Source organism: Salminus brasiliensis, chromosome 9 (assembly GCF_030463535.1).
Source record: "Salminus brasiliensis chromosome 9, fSalBra1.hap2, whole genome shotgun sequence".
Taxonomy (NCBI): Eukaryota; Metazoa; Chordata; class Actinopteri; order Characiformes; family Bryconidae; genus Salminus; species Salminus brasiliensis.
Window position 1 is genome coordinate 14,189,259 of NC_132886.1, and position 26,708 is coordinate 14,215,966.

At 47.6% G+C, this 26,708-nt stretch overlaps 15 non-coding genes across 15 annotated transcripts; all 15 read right to left on the reverse strand.

Annotated features, from left to right (window-relative positions):
- Window positions 1–800: 800 nt before the first annotated feature.
- On the reverse strand, window positions 801–964 carry LOC140562956 (U1 spliceosomal RNA). The gene has a single exon (XR_011980197.1). It is a non-coding gene; the product is annotated as a U1 spliceosomal RNA (small nuclear RNA).
- Window positions 965–2,623: 1,659 nt separating this feature from the next.
- LOC140562957 (U1 spliceosomal RNA) lies at window positions 2,624–2,787 on the reverse strand. Its single transcript, XR_011980198.1, has one exon. It is a non-coding gene; the product is annotated as a U1 spliceosomal RNA (small nuclear RNA).
- Window positions 2,788–4,444: 1,657 nt separating this feature from the next.
- Window positions 4,445–4,608, reverse strand: LOC140562958 (U1 spliceosomal RNA). The gene has a single exon (XR_011980199.1). It is a non-coding gene; the product is annotated as a U1 spliceosomal RNA (small nuclear RNA).
- A 1,659-nt stretch (window positions 4,609–6,267) lies between these two features.
- LOC140562959 (U1 spliceosomal RNA) lies at window positions 6,268–6,431 on the reverse strand. Its single transcript, XR_011980200.1, has one exon. It is a non-coding gene; the product is annotated as a U1 spliceosomal RNA (small nuclear RNA).
- Window positions 6,432–8,090: 1,659 nt separating this feature from the next.
- Window positions 8,091–8,254, reverse strand: LOC140563132 (U1 spliceosomal RNA). Its single transcript, XR_011980364.1, has one exon. It is a non-coding gene; the product is annotated as a U1 spliceosomal RNA (small nuclear RNA).
- Window positions 8,255–9,915: 1,661 nt separating this feature from the next.
- LOC140562960 (U1 spliceosomal RNA) lies at window positions 9,916–10,079 on the reverse strand. Its single transcript, XR_011980201.1, has one exon. It is a non-coding gene; the product is annotated as a U1 spliceosomal RNA (small nuclear RNA).
- A 1,653-nt stretch (window positions 10,080–11,732) lies between these two features.
- LOC140562962 (U1 spliceosomal RNA) lies at window positions 11,733–11,896 on the reverse strand. Its single transcript, XR_011980202.1, has one exon. It is a non-coding gene; the product is annotated as a U1 spliceosomal RNA (small nuclear RNA).
- Window positions 11,897–13,547: 1,651 nt separating this feature from the next.
- Window positions 13,548–13,711, reverse strand: LOC140562964 (U1 spliceosomal RNA). Its single transcript, XR_011980204.1, has one exon. It is a non-coding gene; the product is annotated as a U1 spliceosomal RNA (small nuclear RNA).
- A 1,657-nt stretch (window positions 13,712–15,368) lies between these two features.
- Window positions 15,369–15,532, reverse strand: LOC140562965 (U1 spliceosomal RNA). Its single transcript, XR_011980205.1, has one exon. It is a non-coding gene; the product is annotated as a U1 spliceosomal RNA (small nuclear RNA).
- A 1,651-nt stretch (window positions 15,533–17,183) lies between these two features.
- LOC140562966 (U1 spliceosomal RNA) lies at window positions 17,184–17,347 on the reverse strand. The gene has a single exon (XR_011980206.1). It is a non-coding gene; the product is annotated as a U1 spliceosomal RNA (small nuclear RNA).
- A 1,650-nt stretch (window positions 17,348–18,997) lies between these two features.
- On the reverse strand, window positions 18,998–19,159 carry LOC140563143 (U1 spliceosomal RNA). The gene has a single exon (XR_011980374.1). It is a non-coding gene; the product is annotated as a U1 spliceosomal RNA (small nuclear RNA).
- Window positions 19,160–20,816: 1,657 nt separating this feature from the next.
- On the reverse strand, window positions 20,817–20,980 carry LOC140562967 (U1 spliceosomal RNA). Its single transcript, XR_011980207.1, has one exon. It is a non-coding gene; the product is annotated as a U1 spliceosomal RNA (small nuclear RNA).
- A 1,657-nt stretch (window positions 20,981–22,637) lies between these two features.
- LOC140562968 (U1 spliceosomal RNA) lies at window positions 22,638–22,801 on the reverse strand. The gene has a single exon (XR_011980208.1). It is a non-coding gene; the product is annotated as a U1 spliceosomal RNA (small nuclear RNA).
- A 1,655-nt stretch (window positions 22,802–24,456) lies between these two features.
- Window positions 24,457–24,620, reverse strand: LOC140563108 (U1 spliceosomal RNA). Its single transcript, XR_011980343.1, has one exon. It is a non-coding gene; the product is annotated as a U1 spliceosomal RNA (small nuclear RNA).
- Window positions 24,621–26,271: 1,651 nt separating this feature from the next.
- LOC140562969 (U1 spliceosomal RNA) lies at window positions 26,272–26,435 on the reverse strand. Its single transcript, XR_011980209.1, has one exon. It is a non-coding gene; the product is annotated as a U1 spliceosomal RNA (small nuclear RNA).
- Window positions 26,436–26,708: the final 273 nt, after the last annotated feature.

Below are 26,708 nucleotides of genomic sequence, written 5' to 3' on the forward strand. Positions count from 1 at the left end.
CCTCAAAGCAGGAGAAGGCTATAGGAAAAGCGTTTTAAGGTAGCCGCTTCCTCAGCACGTAACGTTGTTGAGAAATGGCAGTCAAAAGGAAGGGCCGAGGCCAAAGGCCAACTTGAGGTCCCTCTTGGAGTAAAGATTTAGCAGGCTCTGGAGTGATGGTGGACTGTTCCACAGTCTAAACAATGAGCCTGATGCATTTTGGAAAGGGCTCCTGTGGGCCGACCAGTCTTGTATCTCCATTCTATGCGTTCCTGTGAAATGTCCCGCTGTCTTGTGTTGCTGCATGGGCTTGAAGAACGACGTCTCGTTTCAATGTCAACAAGTTACAGTGAAGAACGACAATAAAAGCACTTGACCTGACGTAATATTCAGCCTTATTGTGAGAAATGACATCCCAATGTGTCCCAATATTCTTGTCTGAGCAGATGGTGGATATGGCCAGTGCTTCCACAACACTCACTGCTCACATGTCCGTTGTAAGGACAGCGTAATCAGGGCTGCTTGAATGGATTGAGTGTAGCGACTAAAAGAGGGTGTAGAAACGTTTTGTAGGAATTGATGTCTTTTTTGCTTCTTTCTAAAGCTTCAGATCTTTTCCCATTTTGGAAGGTGCCACGTGTGGATCCTGAAGTCAGTTCCGACTTGTCAAGCACGTACGAAGTAAAGACACGTGAAGAGAGCCGCTTGAAGCAGCTGGGTTATGACACCAGCTACCCCCCCGCAGGAGTCACAGCACGCAAAAGCAATTTGACGTCCCAAGGACTGTTTTGTAAGAGCAATCTATCGTTAGACGAGAAAATCAGGGGAGAGCGCGAACGCAGTCCCCCACTACCAGAAATTATGCAGTCGAGATTCCCACATTTGGGGAATTCGCAGGGGTCAGCACAACCGGAGTGCAATGGTTGAGCCTCACCCTGGGTGAACCACCTTCTTGATCATGGTATCTCCCCTGCCAGGTAAGTATGAGTTCTTCACACACTGGGGAGTGGGACCACCACTGGCTGTCCTCTTCACTGAGACGGTAAAGACTACATGCGTTACACCACCCAGACACTGAAATAAAACACTGCAACAAAGACCCTACATACACACACACACACACACACACACACAAACAAAGACATCACCAACAAATGCATTGGTGTGCTGCCTCACAAAACGCTTTACTTTGCCATGTTTCCGAAAACCACAACACTTCCCATGATGCACTGCTTCTGAGTGCGTACAATGCTGCTCACCAGAGGGGGCTGCTCCACCAATTCTCTCCCTCCTACAAGGCCCAGGACAGGGGCTCAGTCCTGAACAACTCCCACAAGCAACAGTTATCATTAGCTAATTCAACAAACATCCTCATGCCCTGCTTCAGGTGGGTCACAGTAGGGGTGGACAATAGGACAATATCTTATCCATATCATGATCAACTCAACTATTGCATCTTTCATTACAAACAGTGCGTACTTACAGTCCCGTGCAAAACTTTAGGCAACCCTGGTCAAACGGTCTGTTAGCAAACATTTTTAGCAAGAGACAGTGTAGGATTTTTGTTCTGCACAACATTAGAGTGGAAAGAGGAAAGGAGCACCACGCAACAAAGATGGGCTCCCCAAGAGATTTCAGCTCTCGGATAACTTTTCTCAAGATCTCAGGCCTTAATTAGTTTCTTGGGGCTGTGGCTTGTTCACAGTCTTCGTCAGGAAAGCCCAGCTGACGCAAATGTCAAAGCTTTCTAAAAAGGGATTTCTCAAAGCTTAGCACTGCCGGCCAGCAGCCAGAGGCTCCTCTAATCAGCTACCTAGCACTACGAAAAGTTCAACAACCGCCCACCTCAAAGCAGGAGAAGGCTATAGGAAAAGCGTTTTAAGGTAGCCGCTTCCTCAGCACGTAACGTTGTTGAGAAATGGCAGTCAAAAGGAAGGGCCGAGGCCAAAGGCCAACTTGAGGTCCCTCTTGGAGTAAAGATTTAGCAGGCTCTGGAGTGATGGTGGACTGTTCCACAGTCTAAACAATGAGCCTGATGCATTTTGGAAAGGGCTCCTGTGGGCCGACCAGTCTTGTATCTCCATTCTATGCGTTCCTGTGAAATGTCCCGCTGTCTTGTGTTGCTGCATGGGCTTGAAGAACGACGTCTCGTTTCAATGTCAACAAGTTACAGTGAAGAACGACAATAAAAGCACTTGACCTGACGTAATATTCAGCCTTATTGTGAGAAATGACATCCCAATGTGTCCCAATATTCTTGTCTGAGCAGATGGTGGATATGGCCAGTGCTTCCACAACACTCACTGCTCACATGTCCGTTGTAAGGACAGCGTAATCAGGGCTGCTTGAATGGATTGAGTGTAGCGACTAAAAGAGGGTGTAGAAACGTTTTGTAGGAATTGATGTCTTTTTTGCTTCTTTCTAAAGCTTCAGATCTTTTCCCATTTTGGAAGGTGCCACGTGTGGATCCTGAAGTCAGTTCCGACTTGTCAAGCACGTACGAAGTAAAGACACGTGAAGAGAGCCGCTTGAAGCAGCTGGGTTATGACACCAGCTACCCCCCCGCAGGAGTCACAGCACGCAAAAGCAATTTGACATCCCAAGGACTGTTTTGTAAGAGCAATCTATCGTTAGACGAGAAAATCAGGGGAGAGCGCGAACGCAGTCCCCCACTACCAGAAATTATGCAGTCGAGATTCCCACATTTGGGGAATTCGCAGGGGTCAGCACAACCGGAGTGCAATGGTTGAGCCTCACCCTGGGTGAACCACCTTCTTGATCATGGTATCTCCCCTGCCAGGTAAGTATGAGTTCTTCACACACTGGGGAGTGGGACCACCACTGGCTGTCCTCTTCACTGAGACGGTAAAGACTACATGCGTTACACCACCCAGACACTGAAATAAAACACTGCAACAAAGACCCTACATACACACACACACACACAAACACACAAACAAAGACATCACCAACAAATGCATTGGTGTGCTGCCTCACAAAACGCTTTACTTTGCCATGTTTCCGAAAACCACAACACTTCCCATGATGCACTGCTTCTGAGTGCGTACAATGCTGCTCACCAGAGGGGGCTGCTCCACCAATTCTCTCCCTCCTACAAGGCCCAGGACAGGGGCTCAGTCCTGAACAACTCCCACAAGCAACAGTTATCATTAGCTAATTCAACAAACATCCTCATGCCCTGCTTCAGGTGGGTCACAGTAGGGGTGGACAATAGGACAATATCTTATCCATATCATGATCAACTCAACTATTGCATCTTTCATTACAAACAGTGCGTACTTACAGTCCCGTGCAAAACTTTAGGCAACCCTGGTCAAACGGTCTGTTAGCAAACATTTTTAGCAAGAGACAGTGTAGGATTTTTGTTCTGCACAACATTAGAGTGGAAAGAGGAAAGGAGCACCACGCAACAAAGATGGGCTCCCCAAGAGATTTCAGCTCTCGGATAACTTTTCTCAAGATCTCAGGCCTTAATTAGTTTCTTGGGGCTGTGGCTTGTTCACAGTCTTCGTCAGGAAAGCCCAGCTGACGCAAATGTCAAAGCTTTCTAAAAAGGGATTTCTCAAAGCTTAGCACTGCCGGCCAGCAGCCAGAGGCTCCTCTAATCAGCTACCTAGCACTACGAAAAGTTCAACAACCGCCCACCTCAAAGCAGGAGAAGGCTATAGGAAAAGCGTTTTAAGGTAGCCGCTTCCTCAGCACGTAACGTTGTTGAGAAATGGCAGTCAAAAGGAAGGGCCGAGGCCAAAGGCCAACTTGAGGTCCCTCTTGGAGTAAAGATTTAGCAGGCTCTGGAGTGATGGTGGACTGTTCCACAGTCTAAACAATGAGCCTGATGCATTTTGGAAAGGGCTCCTGTGGGCCGACCAGTCTTGTATCTCCATTCTATGCGTTCCTGTGAAATGTCCCGCTGTCTTGTGTTGCTGCATGGGCTTGAAGAACGACGTCTCGTTTCAATGTCAACAAGTTACAGTGAAGAACGACAATAAAAGCACTTGACCTGACGTAATATTCAGCCTTATTGTGAGAAATGACATCCCAATGTGTCCCAATATTCTTGTCTGAGCAGATGGTGGATATGGCCAGTGCTTCCACAACACTCACTGCTCACATGTCCGTTGTAAGGACAGCGTAATCAGGGCTGCTTGAATGGATTGAGTGTAGCGACTAAAAGAGGGTGTAGAAACGTTTTGTAGGAATTGATGTCTTTTTTGCTTCTTTCTAAAGCTTCAGATCTTTTCCCATTTTGGAAGGTGCCACGTGTGGATCCTGAAGTCAGTTCCGACTTGTCAAGCACGTACGAAGTAAAGACACGTGAAGAGAGCCGCTTGAAGCAGCTGGGTTATGACACCAGCTACCCCCCCGCAGGAGTCACAGCACGCAAAAGCAATTTGACGTCCCAAGGACTGTTTTGTAAGAGCAATCTATCGTTAGACGAGAAAATCAGGGGAGAGCGCGAACGCAGTCCCCCACTACCAGAAATTATGCAGTCGAGATTCCCACATTTGGGGAATTCGCAGGGGTCAGCACAACCGGAGTGCAATGGTTGAGCCTCACCCTGGGTGAACCACCTTCTTGATCATGGTATCTCCCCTGCCAGGTAAGTATGAGTTCTTCACACACTGGGGAGTGGGACCACCACTGGCTGTCCTCTTCACTGAGACGGTAAAGACTACATGCGTTACACCACCCAGACACTGAAATAAAACACTGCAACAAAGACCCTACATACACACACACACACACACACACACACAAACAAAGACATCACCAACAAATGCATTGGTGTGCTGCCTCACAAAACGCTTTACTTTGCCATGTTTCCGAAAACCACAACACTTCCCATGATGCACTGCTTCTGAGTGCGTACAATGCTGCTCACCAGAGGGGGCTGCTCCACCAATTCTCTCCCTCCTACAAGGCCCAGGACAGGGGCTCAGTCCTGAACAACTCCCACAAGCAACAGTTATCATTAGCTAATTCAACAAACATCCTCATGCCCTGCTTCAGGTGGGTCACAGTAGGGGTGGACAATAGGACAATATCTTATCCATATCATGATCAACTCAACTATTGCATCTTTCATTACAAACAGTGCGTACTTACAGTCCCGTGCAAAACTTTAGGCAACCCTGGTCAAACGGTCTGTTAGCAAACATTTTTAGCAAGAGACAGTGTAGGATTTTTGTTCTGCACAACATTAGAGTGGAAAGAGGAAAGGAGCACCACGCAACAAAGATGGGCTCCCCAAGAGATTTCAGCTCTCGGATAACTTTTCTCAAGATCTCAGGCCTTAATTAGTTTCTTGGGGCTGTGGCTTGTTCACAGTCTTCGTCAGGAAAGCCCAGCTGACGCAAATGTCAAAGCTTTCTAAAAAGGGATTTCTCAAAGCTTAGCACTGCCGGCCAGCAGCCAGAGGCTCCTCTAATCAGCTACCTAGCACTACGAAAAGTTCAACAACCGCCCACCTCAAAGCAGGAGAAGGCTATAGGAAAAGCGTTTTAAGGTAGCCGCTTCCTCAGCACGTAACGTTGTTGAGAAATGGCAGTCAAAAGGAAGGGCCGAGGCCAAAGGCCAACTTGAGGTCCCTCTTGGAGTAAAGATTTAGCAGGCTCTGGAGTGATGGTGGACTGTTCCACAGTCTAAACAATGAGCCTGATGCATTTTGGAAAGGGCTCCTGTGGGCCGACCAGTCTTGTATCTCCATTCTATGCGTTCCTGTGAAATGTCCCGCTGTCTTGTGTTGCTGCATGGGCTTGAAGAACGACGTCTCGTTTCAATGTCAACAAGTTACAGTGAAGAACGACAATAAAAGCACTTGACCTGACGTAATATTCAGCCTTATTGTGAGAAATGACATCCCAATGTGTCCCAATATTCTTGTCTGAGCAGATGGTGGATATGGCCAGTGCTTCCACAACACTCACTGCTCACATGTCCGTTGTAAGGACAGCGTAATCAGGGCTGCTTGAATGGATTGAGTGTAGCGACTAAAAGAGGGTGTAGAAACGTTTTGTAGGAATTGATGTCTTTTTTGCTTCTTTCTAAAGCTTCAGATCTTTTCCCATTTTGGAAGGTGCCACGTGTGGATCCTGAAGTCAGTTCCGACTTGTCAAGCACGTACGAAGTAAAGACACGTGAAGAGAGCCGCTTGAAGCAGCTGGGTTATGACACCAGCTACCCCCCCGCAGGAGTCACAGCACGCAAAAGCAATTTGACGTCCCAAGGACTGTTTTGTAAGAGCAATCTATCGTTAGACGAGAAAATCAGGGGAGAGCGCGAACGCAGTCCCCCACTACCAGAAATTATGCAGTCGAGATTCCCACATTTGGGGAATTCGCAGGGGTCAGCACAACCGGAGTGCAATGGTTGAGCCTCACCCTGGGTGAACCACCTTCTTGATCATGGTATCTCCCCTGCCAGGTAAGTATGAGTTCTTCACACACTGGGGAGTGGGACCACCACTGGCTGTCCTCTTCACTGAGACGGTAAAGACTACATGCGTTACACCACCCAGACACTGAAATAAAACACTGCAACAAAGACCCTACATACACACACACACACACACACACACACAAACAAAGACATCACCAACAAATGCATTGGTGTGCTGCCTCACAAAACGCTTTACTTTGCCATGTTTCCGAAAACCACAACACTTCCCATGATGCACTGCTTCTGAGTGCGTACAATGCTGCTCACCAGAGGGGGCTGCTCCACCAATTCTCTCCCTCCTACAAGGCCCAGGACAGGGGCTCAGTCCTGAACAACTCCCACAAGCAACAGTTATCATTAGCTAATTCAACAAACATCCTCATGCCCTGCTTCAGGTGGGTCACAGTAGGGGTGGACAATAGGACAATATCTTATCCATATCATGATCAACTCAACTATTGCATCTTTCATTACAAACAGTGCGTACTTACAGTCCCGTGCAAAACTTTAGGCAACCCTGGTCAAACGGTCTGTTAGCAAACATTTTTAGCAAGAGACAGTGTAGGATTTTTGTTCTGCACAACATTAGAGTGGAAAGAGGAAAGGAGCACCACGCAACAAAGATGGGCTCCCCAAGAGATTTCAGCTCTCGGATAACTTTTCTCAAGATCTCAGGCCTTAATTAGTTTCTTGGGGCTGTGGCTTGTTCACAGTCTTCGTCAGGAAAGCCCAGCTGACGCAAATGTCAAAGCTTTCTAAAAAGGGATTTCTCAAAGCTTAGCACTGCCGGCCAGCAGCCAGAGGCTCCTCTAATCAGCTACCTAGCACTACGAAAAGTTCAACAACCGCCCACCTCAAAGCAGGAGAAGGCTATAGGAAAAGCGTTTTAAGGTAGCCGCTTCCTCAGCACGTAACGTTGTTGAGAAATGGCAGTCAAAAGGAAGGGCCGAGGCCAAAGGCCAACTTGAGGTCCCTCTTGGAGTAAAGATTTAGCAGGCTCTGGAGTGATGGTGGACTGTTCCACAGTCTAAACAATGAGCCTGATGCATTTTGGAAAGGGCTCCTGTGGGCCGACCAGTCTTGTATCTCCATTCTATGCGTTCCTGTGAAATGTCCCGCTGTCTTGTGTTGCTGCATGGGCTTGAAGAACGACGTCTCGTTTCAATGTCAACAAGTTACAGTGAAGAACGACAATAAAAGCACTTGACCTGACGTAATATTCAGCCTTATTGTGAGAAATGACATCCCAATGTGTCCCAATATTCTTGTCTGAGCAGATGGTGGATATGGCCAGTGCTTCCACAACACTCACTGCTCACATGTCCGTTGTAAGGACAGCGTAATCAGGGCTGCTTGAATGGATTGAGTGTAGCGACTAAAAGAGGGTGTAGAAACGTTTTGTAGGAATTGATGTCTTTTTTCCTTCTTTCTAAAGCTTCAGATCTTTTCCCATTTTGGAAGGTGCCACGTGTGGATCCTGAAGTCAGTTCCGACTTGTCAAGCACGTACGAAGTAAAGACACGTGAAGAGAGCCGCTTGAAGCAGCTGGGTTATGACACCAGCTACCCCCCAGCAGGAGTCACAGCACGCAAAAGCAATTTGACGTCCCAAGGACTGTTTTGTAAGAGCAATCTATCATTAGACGAGAAAATCAGGGGAGAGCGCGAACGCAGTCCCCCACTACCAGAAATTATGCAGTCGAGATTCCCACATTTGGGGAATTCGCAGGAGTCAGCACAACTGGAGTGCAATGGTTGAGCCTCACCCTGGGTGAACCACCTTCTTGATCATGGTATCTCCCCTGCCAGGTAAGTATGAGTTTTTCACACACTGGGGAGTGGGACCACCACTGGCTGTCCTCTTCACTGAGACGGTAAAGACTACATGCGTTACACCACCCAGACACTGAAATAAAACACTGCAACAAAGACCCTACATACACACACACACACACACACACACACAAACAAAGACATCACCAACAAATGCATTGGTGTGCTGCCTCACAAAACGCTTTACTTTGCCATGTTTCCGAAAACCACAACACTTCCCATGATGCACTGCTTCTGAGTGCGTACAATGCTGCTCACCAGAGGGGGCTGCTCCACCAATTCTCTCCCTCCTACAAGGCCCAGGACAGGGGCTCAGTCCTGAACAACTCCCACAAGCAACAGTTATCATTAGCTAATTCAACAAACATCCTCATGCCCTGCTTCAGGTGGGTCACAGTAGGGGTGGACAATAGGACAATATCTTATCCATATCATGATCAACTCAACTATTGCATCTTTCATTACAAACAGTGCGTACTTACAGTCCCGTGCAAAACTTTAGGCAACCCTGGTCAAACGGTCTGTTAGCAAACATTTTTAGCAAGAGACAGTGTAGGATTTTTGTTCTGCACAACATTAGAGTGGAAAGAGGAAAGGAGCACCACGCAACAAAGATGGGCTCCCCAAGAGATTTCAGCTCTCGGATAACTTTTCTCAAGATCTCAGGCCTTAATTAGTTTCTTGGGGCTGTGGCTTGTTCACAGTCTTCGTCAGGAAAGCCCAGCTGACGCAAATGTCAAAGCTTTCTAAAAAGGGATTTCTCAAAGCTTAGCACTGCCGGCCAGCAGCCAGAGGCTCCTCTAATCAGCTACCTAGCACTACGAAAAGTTCAACAACCGCCCACCTCAAAGCAGGAGAAGGCTATAGGAAAAGCGTTTTAAGGTAGCCGCTTCCTCAGCACGTAACGTTGTTGAGAAATGGCAGTCAAAAGGAAGGGCCAAGGCCAAAGGCCAACTTGAGGTCCCTCTTGGAGTAAAGATTTAGCAGGCTCTGGAGTGATGGTGGACTGTTCCACAGTCTAAACAATGAGCCTGATGCATTTTGGAAAGGGCTCCTGTGGGCCGACCAGTCTTGTATCTCCATTCTATGCGTTCCTGTGAAATGTCCCGCTGTCTTGTGTTGCTGCATGGGCTTGAAGAACGACGTCTCGTTTCAATGTCAACAAGTTACAGTGAAGAACGACAATAAAAGCACTTGACCTGACGTAATATTCAGCCTTATTGTGAGAAATGACATCCCAATGTGTCCCAATATTCTTGTCTGAGCAGATGGTGGATATGGCCAGTGCTTCCACAACACTCACTGCTCACATGTCCGTTGTAAGGACAGCGTAATCAGGGCTGCTTGAATGGATTGAGTGTAGCGACTAAAAGAGGGTGTAGAAACGTTTTGTAGGAATTGATGTCTTTTTTGCTTCTTTCTAAAGCTTCAGATCTTTTCCCATTTTGGAAGGTGCCACGTGTGGATCCTGAAGTCAGTTCCGACTTGTCAAGCACGTACGAAGTAAAGACACGTGAAGAGAGCCGCTTGAAGCAGCTGGGTTATGACACCAGCTACCCCCCTCCGCAGGAGTCACAGCACGCAAAAGCAATTTGACGTCCCAAAGACTGTTTTGTAAGAGCAATCTATCGTTAGACGAGAAAATCAGGGGAGAGCGCGAACGCAGTCCCCCACTACCAGAAATTATGCAGTCGAGATTCCCACATTTGGGGAATTCGCAGGGGTCAGCACAACCGGAGTGCAATGGTTGAGCCTCACCCTGGGTGAACCACCTTCTTGATCATGGTATCTCCCCTGCCAGGTAAGTATGAGTTTTTCACACACTGGGGAGTGGGACCACCACTGGCTGTCCTCTTCACTGAGACGGTAAAGACTACATGCGTTACACCACCCAGACACTGAAATAAAACACTGCAACAAAGACCCTACATACACACACACACACACACAAACAAAGACATCACCAACAAATGCATTGGTGTGCTGCCTCACAAAACGCTTTACTTTGCCATGTTTCCGAAAACCACAACACTTCCCATGATGCACTGCTTCTGAGTGCGTACAATGCTGCTCACCAGAGGGGGCTGCTCCACCAATTCTCTCCCTCCTACAAGGCCCAGGACAGGGGCTCAGTCCTGAACAACTCCCACAAGCAACAGTTATCATTAGCTAATTCAACAAACATCCTCATGCCCTGCTTCAGGTGGGTCACAGTAGGGGTGGACAATAGGACAATATCTTATCCATATCATGATCAACTCAACTATTGCATCTTTCATTACAAACAGTGCGTACTTACAGTCCCGTGCAAAACTTTAGGCAACCCTGGTCAAACGGTCTGTTAGCAAACATTTTTAGCAAGAGACAGTGTAGGATTTTTGTTCTGCACAACATTAGAGTGGAAAGAGGAAAGGAGCACCACGCAACAAAGATGGGCTCCCCAAGAGATTTCAGCTCTCGGATAACTTTTCTCAAGATCTCAGGCCTTAATTAGTTTCTTGGGGCTGTGGCTTGTTCACAGTCTTCGTCAGGAAAGCCCAGCTGACGCAAATGTCAAAGCTTTCTAAAAAGGGATTTCTCAAAGCTTAGCACTGCCGGCCAGCAGCCAGAGGCTCCTCTAATCAGCTACCTAGCACTACGAAAAGTTCAACAACCGCCCACCTCAAAGCAGGAGAAGGCTATAGGAAAAGCGTTTTAAGGTAGCCGCTTCCTCAGCACGTAACGTTGTTGAGAAATGGCAGTCAAAAGGAAGGGCCGAGGCCAAAGGCCAACTTGAGGTCCCTCTTGGAGTAAAGATTTAGCAGGCTCTGGAGTGATGGTGGACTGTTCCACAGTCTAAACAATGAGCCTGATGCATTTTGGAAAGGGCTCCTGTGGGCCGACCAGTCTTGTATCTCCATTCTATGCGTTCCTGTGAAATGTCCCGCTGTCTTGTGTTGCTGCATGGGCTTGAAGAACGACGTCTCGTTTCAATGTCAACAAGTTACAGTGAAGAACGACAATAAAAGCACTTGACCTGACGTAATATTCAGCCTTATTGTGAGAAATGACATCCCAATGTGTCCCAATATTCTTGTCTGAGCAGATGGTGGATATGGCCAGTGCTTCCACAACACTCACTGCTCACATGTCCGTTGTAAGGACAGCGTAATCAGGGCTGCTTGAATGGATTGAGTGTAGCGACTAAAAGAGGGTGTAGAAACGTTTTGTAGGAATTGATGTCTTTTTTGCTTCTTTCTAAAGCTTCAGATCTTTTCCCATTTTGGAAGGTGCCACGTGTGGATCCTGAAGTCAGTTCCGACTTGTCAAGCACGTACGAAGTAAAGACACGTGAAGAGAGCCGCTTGAAGCAGCTGGGTTATGACACCAGCTACCCCCCTCCGCAGGAGTCACAGCACGCAAAAGCAATTTGACGTCCCAAAGACTGTTTTGTAAGAGCAATCTATCGTTAGACGAGAAAATCAGGGGAGAGCGCGAACGCAGTCCCCCACTACCAGAAATTATGCAGTCGAGATTCCCACATTTGGGGAATTCGCAGGGGTCAGCACAACCGGAGTGCAATGGTTGAGCCTCACCCTGGGTGAACCACCTTCTTGATCATGGTATCTCCCCTGCCAGGTAAGTATGAGTTCTTCACACACTGGGGAGTGGGACCACCACTGGCTGTCCTCTTCACTGAGACGGTAAAGACTACATGCGTTACACCACCCAGACACTGAAATAAAACACTGCAACAAAGACCCTACATACACACACACACACACACAAACAAAGACATCACCAACAAATGCATTGGTGTGCTGCCTCACAAAACGCTTTACTTTGCCATGTTTCCGAAAACCACAACACTTCCCATGATGCACTGCTTCTGAGTGCGTACAATGCTGCTCACCAGAGGGGGCTGCTCCACCAATTCTCTCCCTCCTACAAGGCCCAGGACAGGGGCTCAGTCCTGAACAACTCCCACAAGCAACAGTTATCATTAGCTAATTCAACAAACATCCTCATGCCCTGCTTCAGGTGGGTCACAGTAGGGGTGGACAATAGGACAATATCTTATCCATATCATGATCAACTCAACTATTGCATCTTTCATTACAAACAGTGCGTACTTACAGTCCCGTGCAAAACTTTAGGCAACCCTGGTCAAACGGTCTGTTAGCAAACATTTTTAGCAAGAGACAGTGTAGGATTTTTGTTCTGCACAACATTAGAGTGGAAAGAGGAAAGGAGCACCACGCAACAAAGATGGGCTCCCCAAGAGATTTCAGCTCTCGGATAACTTTTCTCAAGATCTCAGGCCTTAATTAGTTTCTTGGGGCTGTGGCTTGTTCACAGTCTTCGTCAGGAAAGCCCAGCTGACGCAAATGTCAAAGCTTTCTAAAAAGGGATTTCTCAAAGCTTAGCACTGCCGGCCAGCAGCCAGAGGCTCCTCTAATCAGCTACCTAGCACTACGAAAAGTTCAACAACCGCCCACCTCAAAGCAGGAGAAGGCTATAGGAAAAGCGTTTTAAGGTAGCCGCTTCCTCAGCACGTAACGTTGTTGAGAAATGGCAGTCAAAAGGAAGGGCCGAGGCCAAAGGCCAACTTGAGGTCCCTCTTGGAGTAAAGATTTAGCAGGCTCTGGAGTGATGGTGGACTGTTCCACAGTCTAAACAATGAGCCTGATGCATTTTGGAAAGGGCTCCTGTGGGCCGACCAGTCTTGTATCTCCATTCTATGCGTTCCTGTGAAATGTCCCGCTGTCTTGTGTTGCTGCATGGGCTTGAAGAACGACGTCTCGTTTCAATGTCAACAAGTTACAGTGAAGAACGACAATAAAAGCACTTGACCTGACGTAATATTCAGCCTTATTGTGAGAAATGACATCCCAATGTGTCCCAATATTCTTGTCTGAGCAGATGGTGGATATGGCCAGTGCTTCCACAACACTCACTGCTCACATGTCCGTTGTAAGGACAGCGTAATCAGGGCTGCTTGAATGGATTGAGTGTAGCGACTAAAAGAGGGTGTAGAAACGTTTTGTAGGAATTGATGTCTTTTTTGCTTCTTTCTAAAGCTTCAGATCTTTTCCCATTTTGGAAGGTGCCACGTGTGGATCCTGAAGTCAGTTCCGACTTGTCAAGCACGTACGAAGTAAAGACACGTGAAGAGAGCCGCTTGAAGCAGCTGGGTTATGACACCAGCTACCCCCCCGCAGGAGTCACAGCACGCAAAAGCAATTTGACGTCCCAAGGACTGTTTTGTAAGAGCAATCTATCGTTAGACGAGAAAATCAGGGGAGAGCGCGAACGCAGTCCCCCACTACCAGAAATTATGCAGTCGAGATTCCCACATTTGGGGAATTCGCAGGGGTCAGCACAACCGGAGTGCAATGGTTGAGCCTCACCCTGGGTGAACCACCTTCTTGATCATGGTATCTCCCCTGCCAGGTAAGTATGAGTTCTTCACACACTGGGGAGTGGGACCACCACTGGCTGTCCTCTTCACTGAGACGGTAAAGACTACATGCGTTACACCACCCAGACACTGAAATAAAACACTGCAACAAAGACCCTACATACACACACACACACACACACACAAACAAAGACATCACCAACAAATGCATTGGTGTGCTGCCTCACAAAACGCTTTACTTTGCCATGTTTCCGAAAACCACAACACTTCCCATGATGCACTGCTTCTGAGTGCGTACAATGCTGCTCACCAGAGGGGGCTGCTCCACCAATTCTCTCCCTCCTACAAGGCCCAGGACAGGGGCTCAGTCCTGAACAACTCCCACAAGCAACAGTTATCATTAGCTAATTCAACAAACATCCTCATGCCCTGCTTCAGGTGGGTCACAGTAGGGGTGGACAATAGGACAATATCTTATCCATATCATGATCAACTCAACTATTGCATCTTTCATTACAAACAGTGCGTACTTACAGTCCCGTGCAAAACTTTAGGCAACCCTGGTCAAACGGTCTGTTAGCAAACATTTTTAGCAAGAGACAGTGTAGGATTTTTGTTCTGCACAACATTAGAGTGGAAAGAGGAAAGGAGCACCACGCAACAAAGATGGGCTCCCCAAGAGATTTCAGCTCTCGGATAACTTTTCTCAAGATCTCAGGCCTTAATTAGTTTCTTGGGGCTGTGGCTTGTTCACAGTCTTCGTCAGGAAAGCCCAGCTGACGCAAATGTCAAAGCTTTCTAAAAAGGGATTTCTCAAAGCTTAGCACTGCCGGCCAGCAGCCAGAGGCTCCTCTAATCAGTTACCTAGCACTACGAAAAGTTCAACAACCGCCCACCTCAAAGCAGGAGAAGGCTATAGGAAAAGCGTTTTAAGGTAGCCGCTTCCTCAGCACGTAACGTTGTTGAGAAATGGCAGTCAAAATGAAGGGCCGAGGCCAAAGGCCAACTTGAGGTCCCTCTTGGAGTAAAGATTTAGCAGGCTCTGGAGTGATGGTGGACTGTTCCACAGTCTAAACAATGAGCCTGATGCATTTTGGAAAGGGCTCCTGTGGGCCGACCAGTCTTGTATCTCCATTCTATGCATTCCTGTGAAATGTCCCGCTGTCTTGTGTTGCTGCATGGGCTTGAAGAACGACGTCTCGTTTCAATGTCAACAAGTTACAGTGAAGAACGACAATAAAAGCACTTGACCTGACGTAATATTCAGCCTTATTGTGAGAAATGACATCCCAATGTGTCCCAATATTCTTGTCTGAGCAGATGGTGGATATGGCCAGTGCTTCCACAACACTCACTGCTCACATGTCCGTTGTAAGGACAGCGTAATCAGGGCTGCTTGAATGGATTGAGTGTAGCGACTAAAAGAGGGTGTAGAAACGTTTTGTAGGAATTGATGTCTTTTTTGCTTCTTTCTAAAGCTTCAGATCTTTTCCCATTTTGGAAGGTGCCACGTGTGGATCCTGAAGTCAGTTCCGACTTGTCAAGCACGTACGAAGTAAAGACACGTGAAGAGAGCCGCTTGAAGCAGCTGGGTTATGACACCAGCTACCCCCCTCCGCAGGAGTCACAGCACGCAAAAGCAATTTGACGTCCCAAAGACTGTTTTGTAAGAGCAATCTATCGTTAGACGAGAAAATCAGGGGAGAGCGCGAACGCAGTCCCCCACTACCAGAAATTATGCAGTCGAGATTCCCACATTTGGGGAATTCGCAGGGGTCAGCACAACCGGAGTGCAATGGTTGAGCCTCACCCTGGGTGAACCACCTTCTTGATCATGGTATCTCCCCTGCCAGGTAAGTATGAGTTCTTCACACACTGGGGAGTGGGACCACCACTGGCTGTCCTCTTCACTGAGACGGTAAAGACTACATGCGTTACACCACCCAGACACTGAAATAAAACACTGCAACAAAGACCCTACATACACACACACACACACAAACAAAGACATCACCAACAAATGCATTGGTGTGCTGCCTCACAAAACGCTTTACTTTGCCATGTTTCCGAAAACCACAACACTTCCCATGATGCACTGCTTCTGAGTGCGTACAATGCTGCTCACCAGAGGGGGCTGCTCCACCAATTCTCTCCCTCCTACAAGGCCCAGGACAGGGGCTCAGTCCTGAACAACTCCCACAAGCAACAGTTATCATTAGCTAATTCAACAAACATCCTCATGCCCTGCTTCAGGTGGGTCACAGTAGGGGTGGACAATAGGACAATATCTTATCCATATCATGATCAACTCAACTATTGCATCTTTCATTACAAACAGTGCGTACTTACAGTCCCGTGCAAAACTTTAGGCAACCCTGGTCAAACGGTCTGTTAGCAAACATTTTTAGCAAGAGACAGTGTAGGATTTTTGTTCTGCACAACATTAGAGTGGAAAGAGGAAAGGAGCACCACGCAACAAAGATGGGCTCCCCAAGAGATTTCAGCTCTCGGATAACTTTTCTCAAGATCTCAGGCCTTAATTAGTTTCTTGGGGCTGTGGCTTGTTCACAGTCTTCGTCAGGAAAGCCCAGCTGACGCAAATGTCAAAGCTTTCTAAAAAGGGATTTCTCAAAGCTTAGCACTGCCGGCCAGCAGCCAGAGGCTCCTCTAATCAGCTACCTAGCACTACGAAAAGTTCAACAACCGCCCACCTCAAAGCAGGAGAAGGCTATAGGAAAAGCGTTTTAAGGTAGCCGCTTCCTCAGCACGTAACGTTGTTGAGAAATGGCAGTCAAAAGGAAGGGCCGAGGCCAAAGGCCAACTTGAGGTCCCTCTTGGAGTAAAGATTTAGCAGGCTCTGGAGTGATGGTGGACTGTTCCACAGTCTAAACAATGAGCCTGATGCATTTTGGAAAGGGCTCCTGTGGGCCGACCAGTCTTGTATCTCCATTCTATGCGTTCCTGTGAAATGTCCCGCTGTCTTGTGTTGCTGCATGGGCTTGAAGAACGACGTCTCGTTTCAATGTCAACAAGTTACAGTGAAGAACGACAATAAAAGCACTTGACCTGACGTAATATTCAGCCTTATTGTGAGAAATGACATCCCAATGTGTCCCAATATTCTTGTCTGAGCAGATGGTGGATATGGCCAGTGCTTCCACAACACTCACTGCTCACATGTCCGTTGTAAGGACAGCGTAATCAGGGCTGCTTGAATGGATTGAGTGTAGCGACTAAAAGAGGGTGTAGAAACGTTTTGTAGGAATTGATGTCTTTTTTGCTTCTTTCTAAAGCTTCAGATCTTTTCCCATTTTGGAAGGTGCCACGTGTGGATCCTGAAGTCAGTTCCGACTTGTCAAGCACGTACGAAGTAAAGACACGTGAAGAGAGCCGCTTGAAGCAGCTGGGTTATGACACCAGCTACCCCCCCCCGCAGGAGTCACAGCACGCAAAAGCAATTTGACGTCCCAAAGACTGTTTTGTAAGAGCAATCTATCGTTAGACGAGAAAATCAGGGGAGAGCGCGAACGCAGTCCCCCACTACCAGAAATTATGCAGTCGAGATTCCCACATTTGGGGAATTCGCAGGGGTCAGCACAACCGGAGTGCAATGGTTGAGCCTCACCCTGGGTGAACCACCTTCTTGATCATGGTATCTCCCCTGCCAGGTAAGTATGAGTTCTTCACACACTGGGGAGTGGGACCACCACTGGCTGTCCTCTTCACTGAGACGGTAAAGACTACATGCGTTACACCACCCAGACACTGAAATAAAACACTGCAACAAAGACCCTACATACACACACACACACACACAAACAAAGACATCACCAACAAATGCATTGGTGTGCTGCCTCACAAAACGCTTTACTTTGCCATGTTTCCGAAAACCACAACACTTCCCATGATGCACTGCTTCTGAGTGCGTACAATGCTGCTCACCAGAGGGGGCTGCTCCACCAATTCTCTCCCTCCTACAAGGCCCAGGACAGGGGCTCAGTCCTGAACAACTCCCACAAGCAACAGTTATCATTAGCTAATTCAACAAACATCCTCATGCCCTGCTTCAGGTGGGTCACAGTAGGGGTGGACAATAGGACAATATCTTATCCATATCATGATCAACTCAACTATTGCATCTTTCATTACAAACAGTGCGTACTTACAGTCCCGTGCAAAACTTTAGGCAACCCTGGTCAAACGGTCTGTTAGCAAACATTTTTAGCAAGAGACAGTGTAGGATTTTTGTTCTGCACAACATTAGAGTGGAAAGAGGAAAGGAGCACCACGCAACAAAGATGGGCTCCCCAAGAGATTTCAGCTCTCGGATAACTTTTCTCAAGATCTCAGGCCTTAATTAGTTTCTTGGGGCTGTGGCTTGTTCACAGTCTTCGTCAGGAAAGCCCAGCTGACGCAAATGTCAAAGCTTTCTAAAAAGGGATTTCTCAAAGCTTAGCACTGCCGGCCAGCAGCCAGAGGCTCCTCTAATCAGCTACCTAGCACTACGAAAAGTTCAACAACCGCCCACCTCAAAGCAGGAGAAGGCTATAGGAAAAGCGTTTTAAGGTAGCCGCTTCCTCAGCACGTAACGTTGTTGAGAAATGGCAGTCAAAAGGAAGGGCCGAGGCCAAAGGCCAACTTGAGGTCCCTCTTGGAGTAAAGATTTAGCAGGCTCTGGAGTGATGGTGGACTGTTCCACAGTCTAAACAATGAGCCTGATGCATTTTGGAAAGGGCTCCTGTGGGCCGACCAGTCTTGTATCTCCATTCTATGCGTTCCTGTGAAATGTCCCGCTGTCTTGTGTTGCTGCATGGGCTTGAAGAACGACGTCTCGTTTCAATGTCAACAAGTTACAGTGAAGAACGACAATAAAAGCACTTGACCTGACGTAATATTCAGCCTTATTGTGAGAAATGACATCCCAATGTGTCCCAATATTCTTGTCTGAGCAGATGGTGGATATGGCCAGTGCTTCCACAACACTCACTGCTCACATGTCCGTTGTAAGGACAGCGTAATCAGGGCTGCTTGAATGGATTGAGTGTAGCGACTAAAAGAGGGTGTAGAAACGTTTTGTAGGAATTGATGTCTTTTTTGCTTCTTTCTAAAGCTTCAGATCTTTTCCCATTTTGGAAGGTGCCACGTGTGGATCCTGAAGTCAGTTCCGACTTGTCAAGCACGTACGAAGTAAAGACACATGAAGAGAGCCGCTTGAAGCAGCTGGGTTATGACACCAGCTACCCCCCCGCAGGAGTCACAGCACACAAAAGCAATTTGACGTCCCAAGGACTGTTTTGTAAGAGCAATCTATCGTTAGACGAGAAAATCAGAGAGCGCGAATGCAGTCCCCCACTACCAGAAATTATGCAGTCGAGATTCCCACATTTGGGGAATTCGCAGGGGTCAGCACAACCGGAGTGCAATGGTTGAGCCTCACCCTGGGTGAACCACCTTCTTGATCATGGTATCTCCCCTGCCAGGTAAGTATGAGTTCTTCACACACTGGGGAGTGGGACCACCACTGGCTGTCCTCTTCACTGAGACGGTAAAGACTACATGCGTTACACCACCCAGACACTGAAATAAAACACTGCAACAAAGACCCTACATACACACACACACACACAAACACACAAAAAAAGACATCACCAACAAATGCATTGGTGTGCTGCCTCACAAAACGCTTTACTTTGCCATGTTTCCGAAAACCACAACACTTCCCATGATGCACTGCTTCTGAGTGCGTACAATGCTGCTCACCAGAGGGGGCTGCTCCACCAATTCTCTCCCTCCTACAAGGCCCAGGACAGGGGCTCAGTCCTGAACAACTCCCACAAGCAACAGTTATCATTAGCTAATTCAACAAACATCCTCATGCCCTGCTTCAGGTGGGTCACAGTAGGGGTGGACAATAGGACAATATCTTATCCATATCATGATCAACTCAACTATTGCATCTTTCATTACAAACAGTGCGTACTTACAGTCCCGTGCAAAACTTTAGGCAACCCTGGTCAAACGGTCTGTTAGCAAACATTTTTAGCAAGAGACAGTGTAGGATTTTTGTTCTGCACAACATTAGAGTGGAAAGAGGAAAGGAGCACCACGCAACAAAGATGGGCTCCCCAAGAGATTTCAGCTCTCGGATAACTTTTCTCAAGATCTCAGGCCTTAATTAGTTTCTTGGGGCTGTGGCTTGTTCACAGTCTTCGTCAGGAAAGCCCAGCTGACGCAAATGTCAAAGCTTTCTAAAAAGGGATTTCTCAAAGCTTAGCACTGCCGGCCAGCAGCCAGAGGCTCCTCTAATCAGCTACCTAGCACTACGAAAAGTTCAACAACCGCCCACCTCAAAGCAGGAGAAGGCTATAGGAAAAGCGTTTTAAGGTAGCCGCTTCCTCAGCACGTAACGTTGTTGAGAAATGGCAGTCAAAAGGAAGGGCCGAGGCCAAAGGCCAACTTGAGGTCCCTCTTGGAGTAAAGATTTAGCAGGCTCTGGAGTGATGGTGGACTGTTCCACAGTCTAAACAATGAGCCTGATGCATTTTGGAAAGGGCTCCTGTGGGCCGACCAGTCTTGTATCTCCATTCTATGCGTTCCTGTGAAATGTCCCGCTGTCTTGTGTTGCTGCATGGGCTTGAAGAACGACGTCTCGTTTCAATGTCAACAAGTTACAGTGAAGAACGACAATAAAAGCACTTGACCTGACGTAATATTCAGCCTTATTGTGAGAAATGACATCCCAATGTGTCCCAATATTCTTGTCTGAGCAGATGGTGGATATGGCCAGTGCTTCCACAACACTCACTGCTCACATGTCCGTTGTAAGGACAGCGTAATCAGGGCTGCTTGAATGGATTGAGTGTAGCGACTAAAAGAGGGTGTAGAAACGTTTTGTAGGAATTGATGTCTTTTTTGCTTCTTTCTAAAGCTTCAGATCTTTTCCCATTTTGGAAGGTGCCACGTGTGGATCCTGAAGTCAGTTCCGACTTGTCAAGCACGTACGAAGTAAAGACACGTGAAGAGAGCCGCTTGAAGCAGCTGGGTTATGACACCAGCTACCCCCCCGCAGGAGTCACAGCACGCAAAAGCAATTTGACATCCCAAGGACTGTTTTGTAAGAGCAATCTATCGTTAGACGAGAAAATCAGGGGAGAGCGCGAACGCAGTCCCCCACTACCAGAAATTATGCAGTCGAGATTCCCACATTTGGGGAATTCGCAGGGGTCAGCACAACCGGAGTGCAATGGTTGAGCCTCACCCTGGGTGAACCACCTTCTTGATCATGGTATCTCCCCTGCCAGGTAAGTATGAGTTCTTCACACACTGGGGAGTGGGACCACCACTGGCTGTCCTCTTCACTGAGACGGTAAAGACTACATGCGTTACACCACCCAGACACTGAAATAAAACACTGCAACAAAGACCCTACATACACACACACACACACAAACACACAAACAAAGACATCACCAACAAATGCATTGGTGTGCTGCCTCACAAAACGCTTTACTTTGCCATGTTTCCGAAAACCACAACACTTCCCATGATGCACTGCTTCTGAGTGCGTACAATGCTGCTCACCAGAGGGGGCTGCTCCACCAATTCTCTCCCTCCTACAAGGCCCAGGACAGGGGCTCAGTCCTGAACAACTCCCACAAGCAACAGTTATCATTAGCTAATTCAACAAACATCCTCATGCCCTGCTTCAGGTGGGTCACAGTAGGGGTGGACAATAGGACAATATCTTATCCATATCATGATCAACTCAACTATTGCATCTTTCATTACAAACAGTGCGTACTTACAGTCCCGTGCAAAACTTTAGGCAACCCTGGTCAAACGGTCTGTTAGCAAACATTTTTAGCAAGAGACAGTGTAGGATTTTTGTTCTGCACAACATTAGAGTGGAAAGAGGAAAGGAGCACCACGCAACAAAGATGGGCTCCCCAAGAGATTTCAGCTCTCGGATAACTTTTCTCAAGATCTCAGGCCTTAATTAGTTTCTTGGGGCTGTGGCTTGTTCACAGTCTTCGTCAGGAAAGCCCAGCTGACGCAAATGTCAAAGCTTTCTAAAAAGGGATTTCTCAAAGCTTAGCACTGCCGGCCAGCAGCCAGAGGCTCCTCTAATCAGCTACCTAGCACTACGAAAAGTTCAACAACCGCCCACCTCAAAGCAGGAGAAGGCTATAGGAAAAGCGTTTTAAGGTAGCCGCTTCCTCAGCACGTAACGTTGTTGAGAAATGGCAGTCAAAAGGAAGGGCCGAGGCCAAAGGCCAACTTGAGGTCCCTCTTGGAGTAAAGATTTAGCAGGCTCTGGAGTGATGGTGGACTGTTCCACAGTCTAAACAATGAGCCTGATGCATTTTGGAAAGGGCTCCTGTGGGCCGACCAGTCTTGTATCTCCATTCTATGCGTTCCTGTGAAATGTCCCGCTGTCTTGTGTTGCTGCATGGGCTTGAAGAACGACGTCTCGTTTCAATGTCAACAAGTTACAGTGAAGAACGACAATAAAAGCACTTGACCTGACGTAATATTCAGCCTTATTGTGAGAAATGACATCCCAATGTGTCCCAATATTCTTGTCTGAGCAGATGGTGGATATGGCCAGTGCTTCCACAACACTCACTGCTCACATGTCCGTTGTAAGGACAGCGTAATCAGGGCTGCTTGAATGGATTGAGTGTAGCGACTAAAAGAGGGTGTAGAAACGTTTTGTAGGAATTGATGTCTTTTTTGCTTCTTTCTAAAGCTTCAGATCTTTTCCCATTTTGGAAGGTGCCACGTGTGGATCCTGAAGTCAGTTCCGACTTGTCAAGCACGTACGAAGTAAAGACACGTGAAGAGAGCCGCTTGAAGCAGCTGGGTTATGACACCAGCTACCCCCCCGCAGGAGTCACAGCACGCAAAAGCAATTTGACATCCCAAGGACTGTTTTGTAAGAGCAATCTATCGTTAGACGAGAAAATCAGGGGAGAGCGCGAACGCAGTCCCCCACTACCAGAAATTATGCAGTCGAGATTCCCACATTTGGGGAATTCGCAGGGGTCAGCACAACCGGAGTGCAATGGTTGAGCCTCACCCTGGGTGAACCACCTTCTTGATCATGGTATCTCCCCTGCCAGGTAAGTATGAGTTCTTCACACACTGGGGAGTGGGACCACCACTGGCTGTCCTCTTCACTGAGACGGTAAAGACTACATGCGTTACACCACCCAGACACTGAAATAAAACACTGCAACAAAGACCCTACATACACACACACACACACACACACAAACAAAGACATCACCAACAAATGCATTGGTGTGCTGCCTCACAAAACGCTTTACTTTGCCATGTTTCCGAAAACCACAACACTTCCCATGATGCACTGCTTCTGAGTGCGTACAATGCTGCTCACCAGAGGGGGCTGCTCCACCAATTCTCTCCCTCCTACAAGGCCCAGGACAGGGGCTCAGTCCTGAACAACTCCCACAAGCAACAGTTATCATTAGCTAATTCAACAAACATCCTCATGCCCTGCTTCAGGTGGGTCACAGTAGGGGTGGACAATAGGACAATATCTTATCCATATCATGATCAACTCAACTATTGCATCTTTCATTACAAACAGTGCGTACTTACAGTCCCGTGCAAAACTTTAGGCAACCCTGGTCAAACGGTCTGTTAGCAAACATTTTTAGCAAGAGACAGTGTAGGATTTTTGTTCTGCACAACATTAGAGTGGAAAGAGGAAAGGAGCACCACGCAACAAAGATGGGCTCCCCAAGAGATTTCAGCTCTCGGATAACTTTTCTCAAGATCTCAGGCCTTAATTAGTTTCTTGGGGCTGTGGCTTGTTCACAGTCTTCGTCAGGAAAGCCCAGCTGACGCAAATGTCAAAGCTTTCTAAAAAGGGATTTCTCAAAGCTTAGCACTGCCGGCCAGCAGCCAGAGGCTCCTCTAATCAGCTACCTAGCACTACGAAAAGTTCAACAACCGCCCACCTCAAAGCAGGAGAAGGCTATAGGAAAAGCGTTTTAAGGTAGCCGCTTCCTCAGCACGTAACGTTGTTGAGAAATGGCAGTCAAAAGGAAGGGCCGAGGCCAAAGGCCAACTTGAGGTCCCTCTTGGAGTAAAGATTTAGCAGGCTCTGGAGTGATGGTGGACTGTTCCACAGTCTAAACAATGAGCCTGATGCATTTTGGAAAGGGCTCCTGTGGGCCGACCAGTCTTGTATCTCCATTCTATGCGTTCCTGTGAAATGTCCCGCTGTCTTGTGTTGCTGCATGGGCTTGAAGAACGACGTCTCGTTTCAATGTCAACAAGTTACAGTGAAGAACGACAATAAAAGCACTTGACCTGACGTAATATTCAGCCTTATTGTGAGAAATGACATCCCAATGTGTCCCAATATTCTTGTCTGAGCAGATGGTGGATATGGCCAGTGCTTCCACAACACTCACTGCTCACATGTCCGTTGTAAGGACAGCGTAATCAGGGCTGCTTGAATGGATTGAGTGTAGCGACTAAAAGAGGGTGTAGAAACGTTTTGTAGGAATTGATGTCTTTTTTGCTTCTTTCTAAAGCTTCAGATCTTTTCCCATTTTGGAAGGTGCCACATGTGGATCCTGAAGTCAGTTCCGACTTGTCAAGCACGTACGAAGTAAAGACACGTGAAGAGAGCCACTTTAAGCAGCTAGGTTATGACACCAGCTACCCCCCCGCAGGAATCACAGCACGCAAAAGCAATTTGACATCCCAAGGACTGTTTTGTAAGAGCAATCTATCGTTAGACGAGAAAATCAGGGGAGAGCGCGAATGCAGTCCCCCACTACCAGAAATTATGCAGTCGAGATTCCCACATTTGGGGAATTCGCAGGGGTCAGCACAACCGGAGTGCAATGGTTGAGCCTCACCCTGGGTGAACCACCTTCTTGATCATGGTATCTCCCCTGCCAGGTAAGTATGAGTTCTTCACACACTGGGGAGTGGGACCACCACTGGCTGTCCTCTTCACTGAGACGGTAAAGACTATATGCGTTACACCACCCAGACACTGAAATAAAACACTGCAACAAAGACCCTACATACACACACACACACACACAAACAAAGACATCACCAACAAATGCATTGGTGTGCTGCCTCACAAAACGCTTTACTTTGCCATGTTTCCGAAAACCACAACACTTCCCATGATGCACTGCTTCTGAGTGCGTACAATGCTGCTCACCAGAGGGGGCTGCTCCACCAATTCTCTCCCTCCTACAAGGCCCAGGACAGGGGCTCAGTCCTGAACAACTCCCACAAGCAACAGTTATCATTAGCTAATTCAACAAACATCCTCATGCCCTGCTTCAGGTGGGTCACAGTAGGGGTGGACAATAGGACAATATCTTATCCATATCATGATCAACTCAACTATTGCATCTTTCATTACAAACAGTGCGTACTTACAGTCCCGTGCAAAACTTTAGGCAACCCTGGTCAAACGGTCTGTTAGCAAACATTTTTAGCAAGAGACAGTGTAGGATTTTTGTTCTGCACAACATTAGAGTGGAAAGAGGAAAGGAGCACCACGCAACAAAGATGGGCTCCCCAAGAGATTTCAGCTCTCGGATAACTTTTCTCAAGATCTCAGGCCTTAATTAGTTTCTTGGGGCTGTGGCTTGTTCACAGTCTTCGTCAGGAAAGCCCAGCTGACGCAAATGTCAAAGCTTTCTAAAAAGGGATTTCTCAAAGCTTAGCACTGCCGGCCAGCAGCCAGAGGCTCCTCTAATCAGCTACCTAGCACTACGAAAAGTTCAACAACCGCCCACCTCAAAGCAGGAGAAGGCTATAGGAAAAGCGTTTTAAGGTAGCCGCTTCCTCAGCACGTAACGTTGTTGAGAAATGGCAGTCAAAAGGAAGGGCCGAGGCCAAAGGCCAACTTGAGGTCCCTCTTGGAGTAAAGATTTAGCAGGCTCTGGAGTGATGGTGGACTGTTCCACAGTCTAAACAATGAGCCTGATGCATTTTGGAAAGGGCTCCTGTGGGCCGACCAGTCTTGTATCTCCATTCTATGCGTTCCTGTGAAATGTCCCGCTGTCTTGTGTTGCTGCATGGGCTTGAAGAACGACGTCTCGTTTCAATGTCAACAAGTTACAGTGAAGAACGACAATAAAAGCACTTGACCTGACGTGATATTCAGCCTTATTGTGAGAAATGACATCCCAATGTGTCCCAATATTCTTGTCTGAGCAGATGGTGGATATGGCCAGTGCTTCCACAACACTCACTGCTCACATGTCCGTTGTAAGGACAGCGTAATCAGGGCTGCTTGAATGGATTGAGTGTAGCGACTAAAAGAGGGTGTAGAAACGTTTTGTAGGAATTGATGTCTTTTTTGCTTCTTTCTAAAGCTTCAGATCTTTTCCCATTTTGGAAGGTGCCACGTGTGGATCCTGAAGTCAGTTCCGACTTGTCAAGCACGTACGAAGTAAAGACACATGAAGAGAGCCACTTGAAGCAGCTGGGTTATGACACCAGCTACCCCCCCACAGGAGTCACAGCACGCAAAAGCAATTTGACGTCCCAAGGACTGTTTTGTAAGAGCAATCTATCGTTAGACGAGAAAATCAGGGGAGAGCGCGAACGCAGTCCCCCACTACCAGAAATTATGCAGTCGAGATTCCCACATTTGGGGAATTCGCAGGGGTCAGCACAACCGGAGTGCAATGGTTGAGCCTCACCCTGGGTGAACCACCTTCTTGATCATGGTATCTCCCCTGCCAGGTAAGTATGAGTTCTTCACACACTGGGGAGTGGGACCACCACTGGCTGTCCTCTTCACTGAGACGGTAAAGACTACATGCGTTACACCACCCAGACACTGAAATAAAACACTGCAACAAAGACCCTACATACACACACACACACACACAAACAAAGACATCACCAACAAATGCATTGGTGTGCTGCCTCACAAAACGCTTTACTTTGCCATGTTTCCGAAAACCACAACACTTCCCATGATGCACTGCTTCTGAGTGCGTACAATGCTGCTCACCAGAGGG